Raw genomic sequence first — 22,494 nt, 5'->3', positions numbered from 1 at the left:
AAATGAATGGAGATAAAATACATTCCTTAATTGAACTAGTCTTGTCAGGTGACTAGTTGGACATGATATCCATCTGCCCTTGGTGTCTACCCTATTGACCAGTGCAGGTATAGAATGTTTCCATCATTACAGAAGGTTTTATGGACAGCACCGTTCTAGAGACCATCCTTTGTCCCACACTACAGGGTTCCAGAATAGTATATAGAATCCCAGTGGCCATTTTGAAGAGTCGTGTGCTAGCTGGAGCTCTGTTCTATTCCACTGTCCACTTAACATCGACATAGTCCCCCTGCAACACACACATACTTTTCTTAGGAATAAGAAGTATCCAAAGGCACTCTGTTGAGATTATGAGCAGGTGGGGTAGAGATGGATACTTTTTTCTTGCAAATATTTGTTGAGTATTTACAATACCGTATAATATGCTAGATATTGCAGATAGGACAGCTGTGGAGACAGACATGATCCCACCCTCATGGTGCTAACACTGTAATAAGGGACACAAATAAAACGAAATACACACATCTCTAGGTGATAGAATTCCACTGAAGAATAAAAGGGAAAAGTCTGGGAGCACCGAAGACGAACCAAGTCATTTCAATTAGTCCACTGATCTCGTAATTCACTAGTTTTGGAAGTGTCTGGTATTAATCTTTTTAGATCAAACTGAAGACAATCCTCACAAACGAAACACATTGAAGCCTTTTATCAGAGAAAAGACAGAGTAAGAAAGAGTAGATGAAGCTGAGGAAGAGAGCAAGACGGATGCCCATTTTAACTAGACCCTCGGAATGGACCTTGGAAAAGACTTTCAAGAACGTAACCCATATCAGAGACATGTGGTCCATGTTTTCATTCATTTTCTTGCTCATTTATGTATTTAGAATTTTCTGTTTGGTAATGTGCTAAAAATCCTGAGACTAAAAGCACTTCAGGATCGACTTGATTTCAGCCTATAGTCATGATGTAACCAAAAGTGGGCTTCGGCTGCTCAAAAGCCACTAAAGAGACGAGGTTGATGGAAAGGAGAGTTTGCTTTAATTTGGATGCCGGCAACCAGGGGAAGGGCGGACTCCTGTCCAAAGGCTGACTCGCCCCACTGGCAACCAGGGGGCAAGAGGTTTCACAGATGAAAGGAGGGGGCTCCATGCAGAAACAGCACAGGCAGCTCTGACAGTCATCTTGAAACTGGTCCTGCGGTGGTCTGACCGGCGTCATCTTGATTGTTTTAAGTATAGTTAATCTTCATTTCCAGGATCGGTTTGTTCCCATTTCCTTGAGGCCAGTTCTCAGAATTGTAGCCGCTCATGTCATGGCTACAGTCTGCTCATCACGTAGTTAACTTCTCCCACCTGATGGGGGTTTCAGTACCTATAAGACAGCTCACGGGACACGGCTCAGAATATTATCTGTAGCCCTTGAGGAGCAACTGAAGGTCCTTGGCTTTGCTTCATGACTAAACTGTTATTATTTTGTCCTGTGTGACTGCTTTTCTTTGCTTCTGCATTTTCTTACTTCTCTGATTAATCTTATTCTTTGGCTAAGTTTTTCCACAGACAAAAGGCAGACTGAGGACACGGGGGGCGTAGACCACAGGGCCATGCTCTGTTTCAATGAGAGAGCTGGAATACCCTGGAGCTGGATCCAAAATTTGAATGCCCCTTCCACATAGTTAAATTAGAGAGATGGATAATCCCTGTTCGGTTATACTTTTTTACTTTTTTTTTTTTTTTGCAGTACACGGACCTCTCACTGTTGTGGCCTCTCCCGTTGCGGAGCACAGGCTCCGGACGCGCAGGCTCAGCGGCCATGGCTCACGGGCCTAGCCGCTCCGTGGCATGTGGGACCTTCCCGGACCGGGGCACGAACCCGTGTCTCCTGCATCAGCAGGCGGACTCTCAACCACTGTGCCACCAGGGAAGCCCCTGTTATACTTTTATGATGCCCACTTAAAAGCCAGAAACCTTGAAGGAAGGCTTGTATCCTGCCTTTGCCTGGTTCAGGTAGTTTGATTAACACAGACACTTGCTTGATCCTGAGGGTGGGATGAGGGGATAGATTTGGGAGAACATGGTGACTATCTCTAGGGCTTTGTCTAAATGGGCATTTAGATTGTTAGATTGCTACATTTTTTTTCTGGTAAGCCAGAGGTAAATTGCCCATTTGTGGTCAGATGCAGTCTGGTGTCAATGTTCCCTCTTCCTAGACAGCTCTTCCAATAACTTCTAAATACATGTCTTCCTGAACGTTGGTGTTTCTATCTTTGTTGCTAAAAAATGCCTCTGCCCAGTTATCACATGCTTTGCTGGTTTTCAGTGTTTCTAATCCTGTTGTATTCCTGGCCTCTTTTACAAAATTAATACATTTCATTGATTTTTGTGACTGGAACACAAAGCACACGTTGATTTCAACCATCCTTGGACCGCACTTTAAGTCACAAGGCTCTGAAGACTTCTCTCAATCACATTTTGTTGTTCGCTTGTATAGGTATTTGATGCTCAACCCATAAGCCCTACTAGGGCAGGAATTCAGTTTGTTTGGTTCATTGAAGTTTCCCCATCACCAAGCATATGACCAGTTGACTGGCACATAATTTGCCACCTTCCACCCCCCCAACACATACACAACTGTTGAAAGGATGAACATGGGTGAGTCAATCAGCATGTATCATGACCTTTCCTCTTATAGCTTTTCAGAATTTTAGTAGGAGTCGTTGGAATGGCACTATAGTGTATATTGCATATGGTATAGGTTGCATTCCTCTGTCCCGGGTATATTTTGAAAGAAGTCATTTTGTATTTATTTTCTCTTCTCTCAAAAGATAGGGATAAGACTGGTGACAGTTTCTGAACAGTTTCCAGAAACTATGGACAGTTTCCATGGTTCTATGGATTTAGCAAGTTCTTAACTTCTCTGTTCCTCGGTTTTCTTATTTGCAATGTGAGAATGATGATGGTAACTACCTTACAGACTTTGTAAAATACAGTTGTGCCTGTGAATGCTCAGTTAATTTTAGTTGTTATTCTCTTACTTCCCCAAGATCGTGAGCCTGTTGCCAAACATAATAAATGCTTAACATTTAAATGAACAAATGAATGAGTGCATGGTGAACACTTTCCTCTGTGTAGAACAGGATTCTGTGAGAATTTTTTTCCCCTGCTGCTAGAATAGAAATGTATGGAGAAAAGGTACACATCATCCAGCATTCAGGGCCCTCTACTGCTGTGGAAGAGACATAACCCTGCACGAGTAATCTTTTGCTTCCTAAAAGGGATTATTTTATTGCCATTCATTAATTGATTCCATGCTGCCAGATTTTTGTATCCTTAGATGCATAAATGTTTATATTATTGGATGACAACAGTGAGAATTTCCCTACAAGAAGTAGATGGGAGTGGGTGCAAAAGTTTATTTTACTAAAAATTAAAAAAAATAAGAAATAATACTAAACATTGATAATAGCAATTAGCATTTACTAAGTACTGTGTACCTTTATGTATTTATAAAAATCATCTCATTTAATCCGCAGAAGACCCCTATGAGATAGGAACCAACATTACCCCATTAAGATAAAACTAATTGGGAAAGTTAAGTAACTTAGTCAATGTCATGTAGTAAAATGGGTCTTTGGATCCAAGTAGTTTGATTAGTATCATGGCAGTTTAACATGATACTGTCATAGTTTGGGAGAAAGATTTGTCAGCAGTGTTCTGGTGCACCTGCTGTCTGAAAAGAAAAATAAAAGTTCTGATTTATAGCATTTGTTGATTTCCATGGTAGAAATGCTCCCAACATGGTCAACTTCAGTGAGCCAATATGACATCATCTAGCTCCCAGAGTCTTGGATCTCAGCAACCAGGCTGAGCTGTCTACAGCACAGCTTTGGTGGAGATAACAAAGCCCTCAGAGTGGCTGAGGTCTTACACAAGACGTTGGACAGTGGCAGGGATGTGATTAGCAGGTTGGCAGGATGCATGGCAGGGCTAACATTTCACTGCAGTGCACGTGAAAGAAAACTGAACGAATCTGGGCCAAGCAAAGAATGCTTATGGCCTTAGCAAAGAAAAATTTGAATTTATAATTGTTTGGCCGAGAAAACGAGGAGTCAGTTGCTGAAAAGGATGTGGACTTGGTCTAGGGACTTAGGATATTAAAAACAAACAAAAACCTTCCTTATTAATCAAGATAGAGATTTGATGGCAGAAACACTTGCTATTTTTCTTAGTTGAGAGAGAAGACAGATAAGCCATTAGTCATATTTTCTACTTCTGTGAATTCACAGGAACTTTCCCCCAGAAAGGTCTGCAGGTGAATTAGACTATGAAAGTAAAAAGAGAAATTCAGGGCTCATTTAGTTACCTTAAACCATTTCTAGAATAAGATATGATATATGTGCATGTGTGTATATACACGCACACGTATCAGATATAGTTCATTAATATATGGATATCTGACAAAGCACCAATTGATATATCGAAGCATCTAACTTCACATTTACCAACTGTCTGCTAGCCCACTCTTTCCAATATTTATCTCTTGGAAACAAACAGTTTGTAAAGTGAATGGAAATTAGCTGTATATGGGTGCTCATCAGACACTGAAGGGTACAGTTGGGTTGTAGCAGCTGTTGTTTTCTGGCAGAGACCAAATGGTTTGGAATGCTGCAGGATGAGAAGCTTCCTGTCAACTGGTGACACTTACCACAAGGGAGCAGAGGCCTTTTTACACCTGCTTTAATCTGCAACTTTAGGAATTCATTCATTTTTCTTACTCAGCAAAGTCTACTTTTCTCATTCACAAGAAAAATCTATGAACAGACTGCATTGCTCCTGCAGTGTTTGGGGAGACAAGTGTTTATATATATGGATGGCGGGATGGGTGGAATTAGTTCCTTTTAAATGTTGTCCTGTAGTCTTCGGTTTCACCTGAACTAAGCCCTTGGTATGCGGAAAAAACATCAGCCTATGCTAGAGGAATCAGCATTTTCCCTCTTGGTATCCAGGAATGCTATCAGACTCTAGGGAAGGTGAAAGAAAAGTCAAAGTTAAAGGGAGGCACAATTGTTTCAATTACTTAGGATCTCACAATGTCAAAGTTATGATACTCTTTGTTTTTCAACAAGTAGAATTGGTTTTAAGCCGTTCACACTCCAGTTCTTCTTGAAACACAAACATGAAAAATTGCTTCTTTGCGGGACACAAAAGACTTTTTAAAAGACAGTGTAGTTTTATATGAGATTATACTTCTCATTCTTTTACAATCGGTGTGTCTCTGCTTCCTCATCTTCACCCATGTTAGAGCTTCTGAAAAGCTGAGGCCCACGTACAAGAAGATCTGGAAGAATGATATCACATGGGTTTACATGGGCCTGCTGTCTTTGGATTGCTTTATTTATTCACACACACACACACACACACACACACACACACACACACACACACACATATTTATTCTCCAATCAGGTGATAGTTGAATTCTGCTCTTGGTTTAGTCATTGGAGTTAATGAACTTTCAGAAAAATCATTGCCTGATTTTATTGTCTTTTCAATAGTGTCAGCGAAGATGCTCCCGAATTTATTCCATTCACTTTATCACATAAGCTGAGGAGCTCGTTGCTTCTGCTGGGCAGTTAGAAGGATGCCCGTGTTGTTCAAACTACTGTTAGGTATTTACATTATATATTTACTTATTTTTTTCTCAACACAGTCACCAAAATGGAGGAAAGAACAGGAAATCTGTACTGTTCAAAGAATAGCACTTCATGGTCTACAGTCAAACGCTATTTTCCAAGAAGCCATAAAATTCAACTCAGTTCCATTACTTTTTACCGAGCACCTACACGGTAATGTGGCAACACTCTAGATAGCATCAAATACCTGAAGTCTAAGGAAGGTGATAAATTATCATTGCCCTGTTTAAAGCCTTCTTAGTATTTAAAGTATAAATGGGGACTTAAAAAATTAATCCTCCCTTTACAAAACTGTATCATTTCTCTAGCTACATAATAAACCCTCTTCGTCTGGCTCCTTTGTGAATATTTTGTTAGCTGCTAATTTTCCTTTTAAAAAAGGTATTTCAGGATATTAATTTTTCCTGTATATCGTTTTCACTTTGATTAATGAATTGAGTGGCAACTTTCACAAATGATTTTTAAAGATTTAATTAATGACCTCATGTAATGTGATACCTCAAAGAGTGGATCCAATGTCTCCATACTATATAAATTTAAAAATTGTTGAAAATTTGTATTTGAATTCAAGTGTGAATATCACACAGGGCTTTTTTCTTCCTTTTTTAACATTCAATTCTGGACCTTAATATTTTGGTTAAAGACTTTAAAATTTTCCATTTTTCCATGTAAATAATAAATTGAAGAGTGTTACAGACAGACATATCCCTAATGTATAAAATGTTATTGTAAATGAAAAAGAATCAGCCAGCTCAATTTTAATATAGTCCCTTAAAGCGTTGTTTCAAATCTCATTAAAGTTATTTCCTGTCATAACAATAATAGAAGCCAGTGAAGCAAAATGTATTCACTTGAGTTGATTTTCAGACAAAACTGAAGATTGTGTACTTCTGATATCCATGTTGGTTGACCCAAATAAGACAAAAGTGGGGGAAGGGCTAAAGATGGTCTCATTTTGTCACCATCGGAAGTCTTTCTGATTCAGTATGCGGTCTGAAGATACTGGGCCAGATGCACATCTCATGGGAACCTTCCCATAGCTACATGATTTAGGGCACGGATCTGATGCTTTTTTAACAAGGTAGATCTATGGAAATTCAGATTTTTCGAGCTTATTTTATTGTTGTGTTGTGCAGTAGTAATGTGTGTTGGTTTTTAAGTTTAGCTTGAGGTTTAATTTTTTAGAAGTTGCCAATTTATTCTAACTTCATTTTGGTGGGTAAAACATCTCCAAATCGCTTGTTTTTGTAGTTTTAATTTTTCTGGTTTCCAGAGTATTTTCAAAAAATGCATAAGATTTCACTAATAAATGTTTTGATTCCGACTTTTACAGTTTGAAGCGATAATGTGTATGCAATTTTTGATCAGCTTTTAAATGCATTGCTGTTCAAAATCACTCAACAAAATTTTTTGTTATTGAAAAGAACATGTCCTTATATTTACCCTGGGCTTTCTGCATTTACAAAATGCTTTCACATTAATGCCTTGAACGATGCCTGTTACACTTGAATGAAAATATAAATTAATTCATTGTCTCATTTTATTCCCACATCTACCCTGAGAAACTCAGTCTTATTACTCTTACATTTCAAAAGAGGAGACAGAAGTTCAAAAGGCACAAAGTTTTCCTGGCAGAACTGAGCCCAAAAACCAGGATAAGTTTATCCCTAATCCAGTCCTGTTTGCTCTACATTGTTAATTAATAATATAAATTATAATACTTTCTTGCCTGTTAATGTCTATTCTAGACAATATAACATGAATCTCACTGTCAAACATGTTTTAAGTTTGTAGGAATACCCATTCTATTAAAACGTAAGTAAATAAACTCTCAACAAACATGGAATGAGTATCTGCTACACACAAGACACTGAACAAAACAGGCACAAATTCTGCCCTCTTGAAGCTTACCTTTTAAGGAGGGAGAGAACCAATAAACACACTAAGTAAGCCAGTGATGCAATGTGTCAGCAGATGGTAAATGCTGTGAAGAAAAAAGGCAGCAAGGACATGGGAAGGGTGCCCTGGGGCAGGTTGCAATATTAAAGAAGGTGGCCAAAGAAGACTTCACTTATAACATGATGTTTGAATAAAGATTTTTAAAATGTGAGGGGGTTGACCAAACTGGTATGTGGGTGACAAGTGTTCTAGACAGAGAAGATGTGAGGCTCTGGGATAGGGCAGACTGTGAGGTAGAAGAATTATGAGGAGGTCAGGATAATTGAAGCACATGGCAGGGGATGGTAAATAATTAGGTCAGAGGACAGGGCTGGGAGAGGGTGGTGGAGATCTTGAAGGCATTGGAAGCTATTGTAAGGTCTGTGGCTTTCACTTTCACTGAGATGGAAGTTGTTGGAAGGTTTCGAGCAGAGGAGGGACACCCTTTAACTTACATTCTTACAGGATTGGTCTGCTGCTGTGTTAAAAGTAGACTTGAAGGGATGCAATGAAAACAAAAAGATCTATTCAAAAGCTATTGGGATAATCCAGGTGAGAAATGATGATAGCATAGAAATAAGAATAGTAACAATTGTAGATGGTAAGAGGCTGATATATTTTGAATGTGCCAATGATAAGATTTGCTAATGGATGGGATGTAGGGTACAGGGAAAAACAACAAATCAAAGATAACTCCAAGATGTTTAGACTTAGCAACTAATCATACTGGTTCGCCAACAACTCATATAGAAAAGACTGAGAAAGGCAGGTTTGGGAGTGGAGGGAGTTTGTTTGGACCACCTTTAGTTTGAGATGTCATTTAACCATCACAAGGACATATGGGAACAGTTTGGGTATAAGAGTCTGGATATGATCTACCTGATCCAATAATGTAAACATATGAACAAATTAGCATTTTCCAAGGTGTGTTCCTTGGAGCATATACATCAGACATTTATTAGAAAGGGAGTTCTACAGTCGATTATATTTGAGGAATCATGCATTAAACAATGTTAATCACTGAAAGCTTTTAATATGTAAAAAATGTGCATTGCAATTTTCTAGCATACGCAGCATGATATAGCTTGCTAAGATTATCTCACAGTGGAATCCTTATTTTTAAAAAACATATTAACAAATGTATACCTTAGGAAAGCTGACCTAGACCAAATTAAATCCACTTCCAAAATATTAGCACTGTTATCCTTCATCTTGACCTGCGTCTTTCCTTAGTAGCAATGCTTTTATAATCACAGCAAAGTTAGAGCAGTCCTCCCTGCCTTCCTGGTTCACTCAGTCTGCCTCTAGCACCATCACTTCATCTACCACAGATAATACGGAGGCACTGCTGATTCTGAACCTCAGAAACCAACTGATGATTCACTCCTTAGGTAAGCAGGACCAACCAATACAAATGGCTTTATTGGATGGTGGGACTGCTTCATGAAAAAATATTCTGTAGGTGAGAAGGAAAGAAGAGCAAATCTGTAGCTGATGGATGACTAAACCAAGAGAACAAGAGAGAGAAGAGAATTAGGTTTGCTTTTGCTCCTGGAGAGACAGAGACCACTAGATTTGTCATGGGGTTTTAGAAACCATGAGGCAAAAATGGGGACGCAAGAGGCAAAGCAGGTTTTCAGCGTTTGGTTTTAGATGCAGACTAGCTGACAGGATGTAGGGCTGAAAATGTTTTCCGCACGTTTGAAAATTTTTATAAAGTTTATGTAATTGTAGCTGTTGGGTTTCACAAGAAGAATTTCTTTCCTATTTCTTACGGTTCCTATAAATTCCTCATATACTCAGGTCGATTGACTATCCTAATTCCTTGGAAAAGTTACTCCAAAATTGCTCCATTTTGGGTGAAATAATACAGCTTTATAAGAGATTGAGTAAAAGAGAGCCCTTTAGTACAGAATGATCAGGCAAATCAAGTTCCACGGTGATTATTTCCCTGTATCAGTAAGTATTCATTGACCTAATTTTCTTCATTTGTGAATGGGGATGCTGAGGAGGAAGGAAGAGACAGAACACACACATACACAAGCAGGGGAAGGTTCTGGGCTAGTTAACAGCCAGACCCTGCCGGGGCAGAGTTGACAATGACAATGAAATGATTCCTGTCCTCAAAAAGCTTATGATCAAATAGGAGGAATCAAATGCGTCACAAAAATAAGAATAGCAGGTTATGGGAACTCAGAGGAAGGAATGATCATTTTCATGGGAGCTACTGAGAAGTCTCCCTGATGGTAATCTGTGCTAAAAGTTATGACTAATAGGTATGAGATCACTGTTAAGCAATTGGCAGGATTAGAGAAGTTCAGGCTAAACACGAACAATAGCAATGTTAACACCTTTCTTCCCACCCAGCTTGAGATCAAAGGAGTCTATGAGAAGTCCTAGGATTTGGCTTGGGAAATTTCTCCATGTTTTTCCCTCTCTCCCCCACTTATTTATTCTCTTCTAGCTTAGGTTACTGTCCCATTTGTCACTACAAGAATTTTCTATTTCTGCTTAACCCATTCAGATTGACAATATTCCATCTAAATTTTGGTGACCTTTCTTCTCCACACATTGCCTCTTGTATTATATTGCCTGATTCCCCACACTGCCCTGCTTCTGCTTCTAAAAATCTGGAACACCAGATATCCTAACTCCCATTTGCCTGGGAGGTGTAACCAGACAGGTGGCCACCAACCTGAGGAATCAGAAAGAGGCCAGAAAATCAGAGCTGTGTTCACAAGGGAACTATTGTTCCATTTGGTTGGAAATCGTGGTAGGTGAAAAGGAATAGTATGAAACAGAGCTCCCCACACAGATGGAAGCTCTCATATAAAATCTTTGAAAACTCATTTAGTTAAAAATGTCAGACTGTTTTGTGTGTGTGTAGGAAGGGAGAGTATTTCATATATTTAATCAAGGAAGTAACATACTCTAGATTTTTCATTATGAAAGTTAATTTAGTGGCTATGAATAAAATGGATTGGCTGGGGAAGGTGCCCATACAATAATAGAACTTGGTCTGGAGTCATGGGATTGGGAAGACAGAAGAGAAGGAAATACGAGAGGACAGTTTTGGAAGTGAAATCAATAGGATATTGATTAAAAACGGGGCTGAGGAAGACACAGCAATGATATAATCATATCTCTGAGACGTGCTGGATAACAACAGGTGGCCTTGAGACTGAGTGGATGGGATTATTAAGGAGAAACAGGAAAGTCAAGAGAGGAAGTGTTTTCATGCCCAGAGGAGTTAGAGTGGTGAAAAGTATCCTCTATTTGGAATGAGAAGCTGAGATTTGGATCCCTTCTTGGACAAAATGTAACTTCTGTGAATTTATTTTCCTTAGCTAAAAACTCTCTTGTGGACTGGTTAAATGAATTATGTGAAATGTTTATGGGAGTTTCTGTTTCATAACTGGTGCTTTATAAAAATTTGCTTGGAATTGAATTTTTGGATTGGGAGGGAACTTCACCCTAGCTCCCATGGGTTGGTTACCCTTCCTATGTTTAAAGATGTTCCCTAGCTTTTGCACCAAATGGCCATTCTGCTCTCCAGAGACAGAAAACCCTTGCAGGATAACTCCTTTGTCTATGAACAGCTCTGAGTGTAAACAATCTTCTGTACATTGTGAAGTGTCTTCCTAAAGAATCCATTCTCAAACCTTACTGTGCATAAGAATTGCTTCAGCAGCTTAAGGTCCCCATGAGATTCACATTGGATTGATCTGTGGGTGGTACAGGAATTTGTATTTTAAAGAGTTTCCAAGTGATTCTGATGAGATTCTTTGATAAGCAATACCCTAAAACTTCACCCACATGTCTAATACGATTTTTAAAAATTGCTATCGTGTCTCCAGTGACGGTCTTCTCCAAGTATAATATGAAATGATAGCAGTTAAAGTGCTTTGAAAAAACAAGGCCTATAAATAATCTTGAGATGAAAGAATGTTTTCTTAAGAAAATGGTGAAACTTCAAATCGTTTTATCATAATAACAGTTAATACTTACTGAAATTTTTCATCTGTATTGGATGCCTTATTCTGTCTGATGTTTATATTTTATTATTTCATCATTCTACAGTTGAAGCTTAGAAAAGTTTCTTTCCTAGGGTCATAAAGTGGCACGGCCAAATTTCAAACACATTTTATTGCCTTGTTTAAAAACTAAAGAGATGGTTTTTCCTTTTGTAGCCAAGAAAATCATCCAGGAAACTTACGGATGTAGTACCGCAGGAGAGATACATGTCCACATTTAAAGGTAAGCACAACTATTTCATCTAGTAGTGTATTTTTTTCTTTTTCTTTTTTTTAATCTTTATTGGAGTATAATTGCTTTACTAGTAATGTATTTTTGTTCATCAGACTTCTCTTTGTTTGCATGGCTGTTGTCATCGTGTTATCAGGTGTGTGTTAAACAATAAAAAAATTGACTCCAGAGAAGGAGTCATTTGTCTTATCTTTTGGAATTATTTTCCTGTGAACTTAGCTTCCTAGAGAAGCCTTATGGGGTGAGCCTAGTATTGAAAATTCAGAGGGAATGGGATGGAGAGAGAAGAAAGGGAAGAGCAGCACACGCCAGACCCATTTTGTCCATTTCACCATCTTGTTCAGAGCTAAAAGCTGTGTTCAGTCTCTCCATACTAGGTCTATAGCAATTAATTCTGAATCTACCAAGACTTATTTTACATATGGAAAATTTTAGAATAATATATGAATAACTGTCTTTTTACAATGGCATGCTCCTTTCTAGTCTTACGCTTTTCCAGACTTAAACAATATAGTGCCCTGAGTTCTAATTTTTCCAGACTGAAATATTCCTATTATGGTCATTATCATCGTAGGAAAAAAGGGACGTGTGGCTTTCGGTTTCCTTCACCAGCGTTTCTCAATCCTAGACGCAACCTAAACTCACTTGAAGAAGTTCAAGAACTAACGATGCTCAGATTTTTCTGGAGACTGGCTATAATTAACTGAATCTTTGGTGTGGAACCTGGGTATATATTTTAAAGCTCCCAGGTGATTCTGGTGGGCACCAGAGTTGAGAACTAAAATTTAACTCCATGTTTAGAATCTGTCATGAAATTGGAGCCTGCACCACATTTGTAAATGGAAAACAAAAACAATGACCAAACCAAAACCGAGTTCTTAGTATCTGTAATCATTAAGAGAAGTACCGGTGATTGAAGGGTAGAGTGAAAGCTTTGCTTGGATCAACATAATAAATTCATGAAATTTATATGAGAGAAAGATTTTTAGGTAGAATGGTTCTCAGAGAAATAGAAATGCTACTCAGATAACCCTTGAGAATCTGAGGATAAAATTACACTTCAAACATCACCTAGGTAAAATCTAACTTTTTAATATCCTCGTATTAATGAAACTGAGTTTCTTTTAATCCTGATTCTGAAAAAGTGAAAATTTTACTTCATATTACAATTTTGATCAATGCTCTACTTCCAAACAGAACAACTTCTCTTTAAAAAGTTTGCAAATTTCCTTAGAGAGCTGTATTTTTACTGAAATAACAGCATAATTATTGTCCTAAGTCACTTTTATGACCAAAGAAAGCTGAAAAATGGAAGCCCAAAGCGGCATTATATTTTTTACTAATTCCTTCAGTTCACATTTCCTTTGATATGTGGAGTCGTGGTCACAACACATTATTTATTTAGCTTTACTTAAAGGGAGAATACTTTGATTTGTCAAGTACTTGATTCTTCCATAAATGGTAGGTTGCTTGTAGAACTTGCTTTAGAATTTTGGTTGAATGTTATTGGATCCTTTTCCTATGTCACCAGGGTTTACTTGAACTGAACATAAGTGTACTGGCTCTTAGACAGTGGTTCCTGTAGCAAACAGATCCTAACTATCTCAACATGCCAGTGGTATATTAATGGCCACTGCAAAGACACACAGCCTGGAATTACATTGATTATGGGGGGTTCCAAGGAGTACCAGTGATTGACTCCCACAAGACTAAGGGCTGTCTCAGCTGTGGAGGGCATTTACTGTGATGTACTCTTTAAGTGGCCTCAACAGGATACCGTGAGACGAAAATGGACTTATTTAGACGTGCTCTTGCCAAGAATGATTTCTAGTTTTGGTGTCGTTAGGAAAGGCTTTTACTGTTCCCACTGTCTTTTCCTCACATAAATCCTTGTCTCTGCCATCTGCTTTCACCTCATTCATTTTCAGCGAGAGGTGGTGTGGTACCATTTGATTTCCTAATCATTAAGCTGTTCTCTTCTGGCCATAGGTTAGCTCCTTTCCTCCCCTCCCTCCCTCCCTTCCTCCCTTCTTTCCATGTTTTTCCGTTCTTTCACTGGCTCTCCACCCTTCTCCCTTTCCTCCCTCTCTCCCTTCCTAACTGCAATTGCCGGCCACAATCAGACTATGACTTAGTTGAGAAGAATCTGTCAAATGCTGTTAAGTCCTCAGTACTGACACTTCCCAATTGTTAGGGGTTGTTTTGAAGGGCATAAATTGAGGTATTAGTTCAGAGTATTTGAGCTTCTTTCTTTTTTTCTGGTGCTTTTATCTAGTTTCTGACTTTTAGATCCTTTGCATCATTTTGTAAGGTTTTTATAAAGTCATCCTTTGTGAAAATGTACCGCTTTGTTGAATCGCGTGGAATTTCTATTGATTTGCAGTTCCTTCATCTTGGGACAAATCCTCAGTTAACCTCGGATGATATAGTTTGTGTGTTAGCATTCCCTTTATTGTTTGCTATATATGTTCTCTTTGACGTTTTGATTTTCCAGTCTTCAAGCAAAGTTTTATCTTGAGTTTTCAGTGCAGAGTTTCCAACACTTTATGTTTGAATACTTTTCACCAAGATGACTTTTTTTAAAAAAATAAAATTATTCGTAATTGTATTGCTCGTCCCTTAACTGGTTCTATTTGGTAGAGTTTACAAAGCATGTGACTGACAGCTGTATTTCTCTTTATATGACTGATGGTCTGGATTTGCCCCTTTCTCTGATACTATAAACTACATCTTGGCTCCTGAGCTGTTACTGAAGTCAAATGTCTTTTCTATCTATTTCACAAGTTTGTTTTGAATCCTAAATGGTACAATTATGATAACCTTTTTTTTTTAATTTTTTTAAAATTTTTCATCCTGATACATCATAAGTATTTCTATCAGCCCCCTTAAATGAAATTAATTGCTGCAGGTAAATAAATCAACTGCTTTCTAAGGGAAGAAATAGAAATACTGTTTATCCAGACTTGGGGGATATTAGGGAAAAATGTAAACTTCCACGAAGCCAGATGATGTCATGTTGTTCTCAAGGCAGATTCAGGGGCCGCCCTCGAAGCACAGAAATACTGACCCCTCTGCTGCCTCAGCCTCCTAAGTGCCCGTCTCCTCGGGCCGGCTCTCCCCAGGTGTGTGGGGCGGCTGGATGCCGACCTCGCCCTGACACGTCTGACGACCATGATGCACCACTATCTGAAAAGAAGTATTTCTTTTTTCTTTTTTTTTTTAACATCTTTATTGGAGAATAATTACTTTACAATGGTGTGTTCGTTTCTGCTTTATAACAAAGTGAATCATGATAACCTTTTGTTAACGCTAAAACATTGTGTAAAAGTAAAGGATTACTATTAGCTGAAAAAAAGATCTTAATCAAATTTAGGCTTTTAAAAATATCAAACATTTAGTGAAATTATATCATTTGATGGGAAAAAAAGGAAAAAGGGGAAAAGGAGGAAAGGGGGAATATATATAAAAAATTAGAGCAGTGAATGTGTAAAAGGTTAAAACATGGAGGGAAAAAAAGTCACTAGTACAATCTGAGACAACGTCTGAAAAGGAAAAAAAATTGGCAGTAATTCAGTTGTATAGTCTGTAATGACAAAACCATCATAAAAAAACAGAGAAGGAATTTATATGTGTTATTTTAATGAACATTTCTCTTTTTTTCTTCCAGATTTATTGAGATATAATTGACATATAGCACTGTATAAGTTTAAGATGTACAGCATAATGTTTTGACTTGCATACATCATGGAATGATTGCCACAGTAAATTTAGTGAACATCCATCATCTCATATACATACAGCATTAAATAGAAAAAAAAATTTTCCTTGTGATAAGAACTCTTAGGTTTCATATATAAGGTACAGCATTGTTAATTATCTTTATCATGTAGTACATCACATCCCTAGTACTTATTTATCTTATAACTGAAGGTTTGTACCTTTTGACTGCCTTCATCCAATCCTCACTTTTCCCATCCCCTGTCTCTGGTAACCACAAATATGATCTCTTTTTCCATGAGTCTGTTTGTTTATTTTTGAAGTATAGTTGACCTACAACACTATGTTAATTCCTGGTACACAGCATAGTGATTTGCTATTTCTATACATTTCAAAATGATCACCATGATAAGTCTACTTGTCATCTGTCACCGTACAAAGAGGTTACATAATTATTGACACTGTTCCCCACACTGTACATTTCATACCTGTGAATCAATTATTTTGTTACTGAAAGTTTGTACCTCTTCCTCCCCCTCACCTGTTTCTCTCATCTCCCCTCCCTCCACCCTTCTGACAACCACCTCTTTGCTCTCTGTACCCATGACTCTGTTTCTGGGCTTTTTTGTTGTTGTTCTCATTTGTTTTATTTTTTAGATTCCACACGTAAGTGAAATCATCTAGTATTTGCCATTCTTTCTGATTGATTTCACTTAGCAAAATACCCTCTAGGTCCATCCATGTTATCACACATGGCAAGATTTCATTCTTTTTTATGGCTGGATAACATTCCATTGTATACGTCTACCACTTTATCCATTCACCTATTGATGACCACTTAGGTTGCTTTCATATCTTGTCTATTGTAAATAATGCTACAGTGGGTGCATATATCTTTTTAAATTAGTGTTTTCATTTTCTTTGGGTAAATACCCATGAGCGGAATCACTGGATCATATGGTAGATCTATTTTTAATTGTTTGAGGAGTTTCTATACGGTTTTCCATAGTGGCTGCACCAATTTATATTCCCACCAACAGTGCACAAGGATTCCGTTTTCTCCTCATCCTCGCCAGCACTCGTTATTTGTTGTCTTTTTAATAATAGCCATTGAGATAGGAGTAAGGTGATATCTCATTGTGGTTTTAATTTGCATTTTCCTGATGATTAGTGATATTGAGCATCTTTTCATGTGCTTGTTGGCCATCTCTATGTCTTCTTTAGAAAAACGTGTATTCACGTCCTCTGCCTATTTTATAATTGAGTTGTTTGTTTTTTTAGCATGGGCATTTACTGTTATAAATTTCTGTCTGAGCACTGCTCTCATTACAGGCCATAAATTTTCGTGTGCAGTGTTTTTGTTTTCATTCATTGCAAAGTATTCTCTAACTTTCCCTGAGATTTCTTCAACGGATTTGTTGTTCAAGAGTGTGTTTAATTTTAACATATTTATGAATTTTCCAGATTTTCTTTCTTTTTTAAATTTATTTTTGTCTGCGTTGGGTCTTTGTTGTTGCTGGCGGGCTTTCTCTAGTTGCAGCGAGCGGGGGCTACTCTTCATTGTGGTGCGTGGGCTTTTCATTGCGGTGGCTTCTCTTGCTGCGGAGCACAGGCTCTAGGCGTGTGGGCTTCAGTAGTTGCGGCACGTGGGCTCTAGAGCACAGGCTCAGTAGCTGTGGCGCACGGGCTTAGTTGCTCCACGGCATGTGGAATCTTCCCGGACCAGAGCTTGAACCCGTGTCCCCTGCATTGGCAGGCGGATTCTTAACCACTAAGCCACGAGGGAAGCCCTAGATTTTCTTTTTTTATTGACCTTTAATTTCATTCCATTGTGGTCAGAAAATTTATATGATTCAATCTTTTTAAATTTATTGAACCTTATTTTGTGGCCTAACATATGGTATATCCTGGAAGATATTCTCACGTGCACTAGAGAAGAATGTGTATTTTGCTGTTGTTGGAAGGAATGAACGTTCTCTATTTGTCTGTTAAATCTAATTGATTTATAGTCTTGTTGTCTTCTATTTCCCTGTCCTTTTTTTCTTGTCTAGTTGGTCTATGCATTATTTAAAGTGAGGTTTTGAAGTCTTCAGCTATTATTTTCAAACTTTCAGTTTCTCCCTTTAAATTTATCAGGTTTTGCTTTGTATCATTTGGTGAGATTGTTAGGTGAGATGTATTTTTATAACTGTTATATCATCTTGATGTATTGTCCACTTTATCATTATATAATATTTTTCTTTGTCTCATAACCATTTTTGTCTTAAAGTCTCTTTTATCTGATATTAATTAAGCCACTCTGTCTCTGTTTTAGTACTGTTTGCATGGATGATCTTTTATGGTCTTTTTATTTCCACCTATTGGTGTCCTTGGATCTAAACTAATCTCTGTAGACTACATTTAAAAATGTAGATCATTTTTAAAATCAATTATTCCAATCTCTGTCTTTTAATTGTAGATTTTAATCCATTTACATTTAAAGTTGTTACTAATAAGGAAGAACTTACTTGTACCATTTTGCTAGTCATTTTCCCAATGCCATATCTATTTTTGTTCTTTACTTCCTCCAGTATTGCCTTCTTTTGTGATTAATTGAATTTTTTCTAATGTTTCATTTTGATTTTCTTCCCATTCCTTTACTGAATATTTTTAAGTTATTTTCTTAGTGGTTGCCCTTAAACATTTTAATGCAATTAATATTTTAATTTATAACAATCTAGTTCAAATTAATACTTAATTGAATTTAGGTTCAAGAGTATACAAAATCTTTGCTGATATAGCTCTCAATAGATACAAAATCTTATATAGCTCTAAACTCCCTTTTCATTGTTGTCACAAATTACCCCTTTGAACATTGTTTGCCTTTCAGTGTAGATCTGTATCTTATTGTCTTATGTAGTTATATGTTATATCACATAGGAAAATAAAATGTTATAAACCAAACCAAAAATATAGTAATACTGAGTATACCTATGTAGTTACCTTTATTGGTGTTCTTTATTTCTTCCTATGGATTCAAAAAACTGTCTAGTGCCCTTTCAGACTGAAGGACTCCCATTAGCATTTCTTATAGGGAACTTCTACTAGTGGTGAACTTTCTCATTTTTTTTTGGCAGTGTCTTAATTTCTTCATTTTTGAAAGATAGTTTTGCCAGATATAGAATTATTGGTTAACAGTTTTTTTGTTCTTTCAGGACTTTGAATATGTCATCACACTGCTTCCTAGCCTTCATGGTTTCTAATTAGAAATCAGTTGTTAACCTTATTGAAGTTCCCTTGTACATGATGAATCTCTTCTCTCTTGTTGCTTTCAGATTCTTGTGTGTGTGTGTGTGTGTGTGTGTGTGTGTGTGTGTATGCACTTGGATGTTGATTATAATGTGTCTCAGTGTAAATGTCTTTAAATTTCTCCTATTTGGATTTGTTGAGCTTCTTAGATGTGTAGATTTATATATTTCATCAAATTTGGGAAGTTTTCAGCAATTATTATTCAAATATTCTTCTTCTCTTCTCCCACTAAGATTCCTATTATGTGTATGAGGGTACACTTTAGGAGGTTTGACCTGTCTCTTGGCTCTGTTCATTTTCCTTTTTCTTTTCCTTTTCTGTTCCTCAGACTAAATGACCTCCATTGACCTGTCTGAAGTTTACTGATTATTTTATCTGCTCAAGTCTGCGGTTGAAAGTTTCTAGTAAAATTTTCATTTCAATTATTGTACTTTTCAGCACTAGGATCTCTATTTGATTCCTTCTTATAATTTTTATCTCTTTATTGATATTCTTTATTTGATGAGACAGATTTCTAATGATTTGCTTTAGATATCTGTATGTGGCTTCTTTGAGCTCTTTGGATATATTTAAAATACTTGATTTAAAGTCTTTGTTTAATAAGTCTGGTGTCTGGGCTTCTTCAGGAATAGTTTCAAGTAATTTCTTTTTTTCCTTTTTATGGGCTATACTTTCATGTTTTTTTGTACAAATTGTAATATTTTGTTTAAAACTGGACATTCTGAATATTATAATATAATAAATCTGGAGATCAGATTCTCCCTCCTTCCCAAGGCTTTTTGTTGCTACTTGTTGGAGTAGTTGCTGTTTGTTTGTATGGTGATTTTTCTGTACTGATTTTCTAAAGTCTGTATTGTTCATTCTGTATGGCCACTGAAGTTTCTGTTCTGTTAGCTCAGTAGACAGCTAATGATTTGACAGAATTTTTCTCAGAATTTAAAGCTGAGATTCAGCTCTTTTGTTCTTATTTAAGCATTCACCTGCTTGCTGTTCACATCTGATGCGTTTCCAGAGTTCTCATGAACTTGACTTCAACTGTTTTTGCCAGTGTATTTGCTGCTTGTGTTGGGGGACAGGTTTTTGGAATTTCCTACTCTTTCCCTTTCCCTGATGTTATTCTACATATACTGACATTCAATCTTCACAATAAGCAGCTTTTGTCTGAGATAATGCAAACAGAAGCCCATGAACCCTGTTTCCTTTCTCATGCGCCCATCTGCTGGACGTGGATTCATGAGAAAGGCTCCAGGTGGGAACAACTGGGTATACTTCAAACTGAATGCTTGGCCTGTTCTTCTGTTGTGATCCTTCCCATCATGCTCCAGCAGTGTGGAGCCAAGCCTCTGCTCTCAAGATGGGACTTAGAACAGCTTCTCCCCCAGCTGCTCCCACAATAACAGGTTCTTATGCTTTTTCTTGAACATATAATTTGTTACTATCTTTGTGATGGGGTTCACAAATTTTTTTTCAAAATTAGGGACTTATGTTTGGTTTTTTTTGTAGATTATTTCCAAATAATGAGCATTATTTTATGCTTATTTGTGAAAATGTTGTGATTTACTAGAAGAGTAACTATGTTTTCTTTGAAAATAGCATAAAGCTTTGATAACTTCCTGCCACTAATTGTCACAGTTTTATAACAGACAATGGTCTAGCTGCCAGAGGTAAAACAAGAAATCCTCAGGTATTTTGTATTATCTTATTTTTCTCATCTCACTCTTATTTTTTGGATGCATGTATGAAATCATCATAGTTGCAGATTCACATCTTAGATTTGCCCTGGAGTTCTATTTACTATTATATTTAAAACATTAATTTGAGTAAGTATATTTACATTGCTGTTTTATTGATATTTTTAATGCAGTTGTGAATCAATTTTGAACAGCTAATCTAGTTTATTTAAATTAATCAAGAACTTAAAGAAACATAATCATAACAAGGAAAATTTTTAAAGTTAACAAATATGTCATTTAAATGATGAGACAGTATATGTTTTTCAAGATAAAAAAATACCAGCACAGTCTTTGAAAGTGCGTGCACAGCACTTTATAATCAATGATTATTAAATACATTTGGCATTTTGTGAACATCATAGACTTACATTTCGAATTTGTTAAATACGTGTTAGCAAAGCTTTTCACTGTTTCTTGTCCTGAAACTTGCCGACCATTGGCAAATTCCTTTGTACTGTATGATTGCTAGTCTTCTGTGCACTTCACCCTGAGGAATTTTGCACTGAATCACATCTTTTAAACGACTATAATAATAGTAATGAGGGTAAGCCTCTGCTGCAGAATTTTAGACTCTTGCTGACACTGCTTTAGCAGTGTGTATGCATGTGTGTGCATGCACATGTTTGTTTCACTCCAGCTATACGTTAGATTAGTACTGATATTAGGACTGATGTTAAAACCAAGATGACATACAGTTTTCTGGAGAATGATATTAATTTCTGTCAAATCATGCTTTCAAAATCTTCAGGTTTCATATTGCAAAGTTCTCCCTTTCCTGGTTTATAAATGTCTAATTATGAAAGTTATTAATTGAATTTCTATAATATATATCGTATATTTATATATTAAAACAATAGCTACCAGATGTTTTGCTATCTCTCTCCACCACTTAAATTTTGATGTTTTCACAGGTTCTGTCTTTGGCCCTTTGCTTTTCTAAATCTATTTGACCCTCCTGACAATCTCACACTCTTGGGGATTCATCTACTGGTTATGGCCAGTGAATCCCGAATGTATATTTCTAGTCTTGATCGCTTTTATGAGATTCTACCTAAAAGCATCTCCTCTTGGACATCCACAAATACCTCAAACTCATCTTGTTCAAAAAACAATTAATTACTTTCACTCCTGTGTTGTATTAGTCAGGGCTCTCCATAGAAACAGAACCAATACCAACAGGATATTTCTCTGTCTCTCTATCTCGTTTTATATAGATATACATAGATAGATAGATAGGTAGATAGGTAGATAGATAGATAGATAGATATGTATGTATGTTATTTCCTTGTGTTTTGCTTTGTTTTGTTCTGTTTCTCAGCCACCAAGCATCCATCCCCACCGGTGCCCTATTCTTTCCTTGTATTTCTTGAGAGAGAGAGAGAGAGGTTTCTGTATATGTAGAAGGAGATTTATTATGAGGAGTTGGATCATGTGATTATGGAGACTGACGAGTCCCACAGTCTTCCATCTGTGAGCTGAAGATCCAGGAAAGCTGGTGATGAAATTCACACTCAATCTGAAGGCCTGAGAACCAGGGGGAGCTGATGGCGTTAATCCTAAGCTGAGGACAGAAGAAGACGAGGTGAGATGTCCCAGCTCAGGCAGTGAGGCAGGAAAAAAGGGGCAAATCTCTCAAATTCCTCCTTCCTCCCTCTTTCGTCCTATTCAAGCCCTCAATGGATTGAATGATGCCCCTGCAGCCCCTGCAACCTTGGAGAGGGCAGTCTATCTTTCTGAGTCACTCACTCAAGTGCTAATCTTGTCTGATAGCACCCTCACAGACACACCCAGAAATAAGGTTTCAATCTGTGCACTGAGTCCAGTCAAGCTGATGCAGGAAATTAACCATTACATATATCCCCC

General features: G+C 37.3%; 1 long non-coding RNA gene across 3 annotated transcripts in view; it reads left to right on the top strand.

The window, feature by feature from the left end:
* The window catches only part of LOC132593708 (uncharacterized), a 395,759-nt gene that overhangs the window by 155,183 nt on the left and 218,082 nt on the right, over positions 1 to 22,494 (top strand). For all 3 annotated transcript variants that reach the window (XR_009559490.1, XR_009559491.1, XR_009559492.1), the window contains one exon: positions 11,818 to 11,884. This is a non-coding gene — a long non-coding RNA (uncharacterized lncRNA). The remainder of the gene's footprint in view (positions 1 to 11,817; positions 11,885 to 22,494) is intronic.

This window comes from Globicephala melas, chromosome 17 (genome assembly GCF_963455315.2).
Source record: "Globicephala melas chromosome 17, mGloMel1.2, whole genome shotgun sequence".
NCBI lineage: Eukaryota > Metazoa > Chordata > Mammalia > Artiodactyla > Delphinidae > Globicephala > Globicephala melas.
Note: the sequence above shows the minus strand (reverse complement) of the source record. Positions and strands in the feature narration are given on the sequence as shown.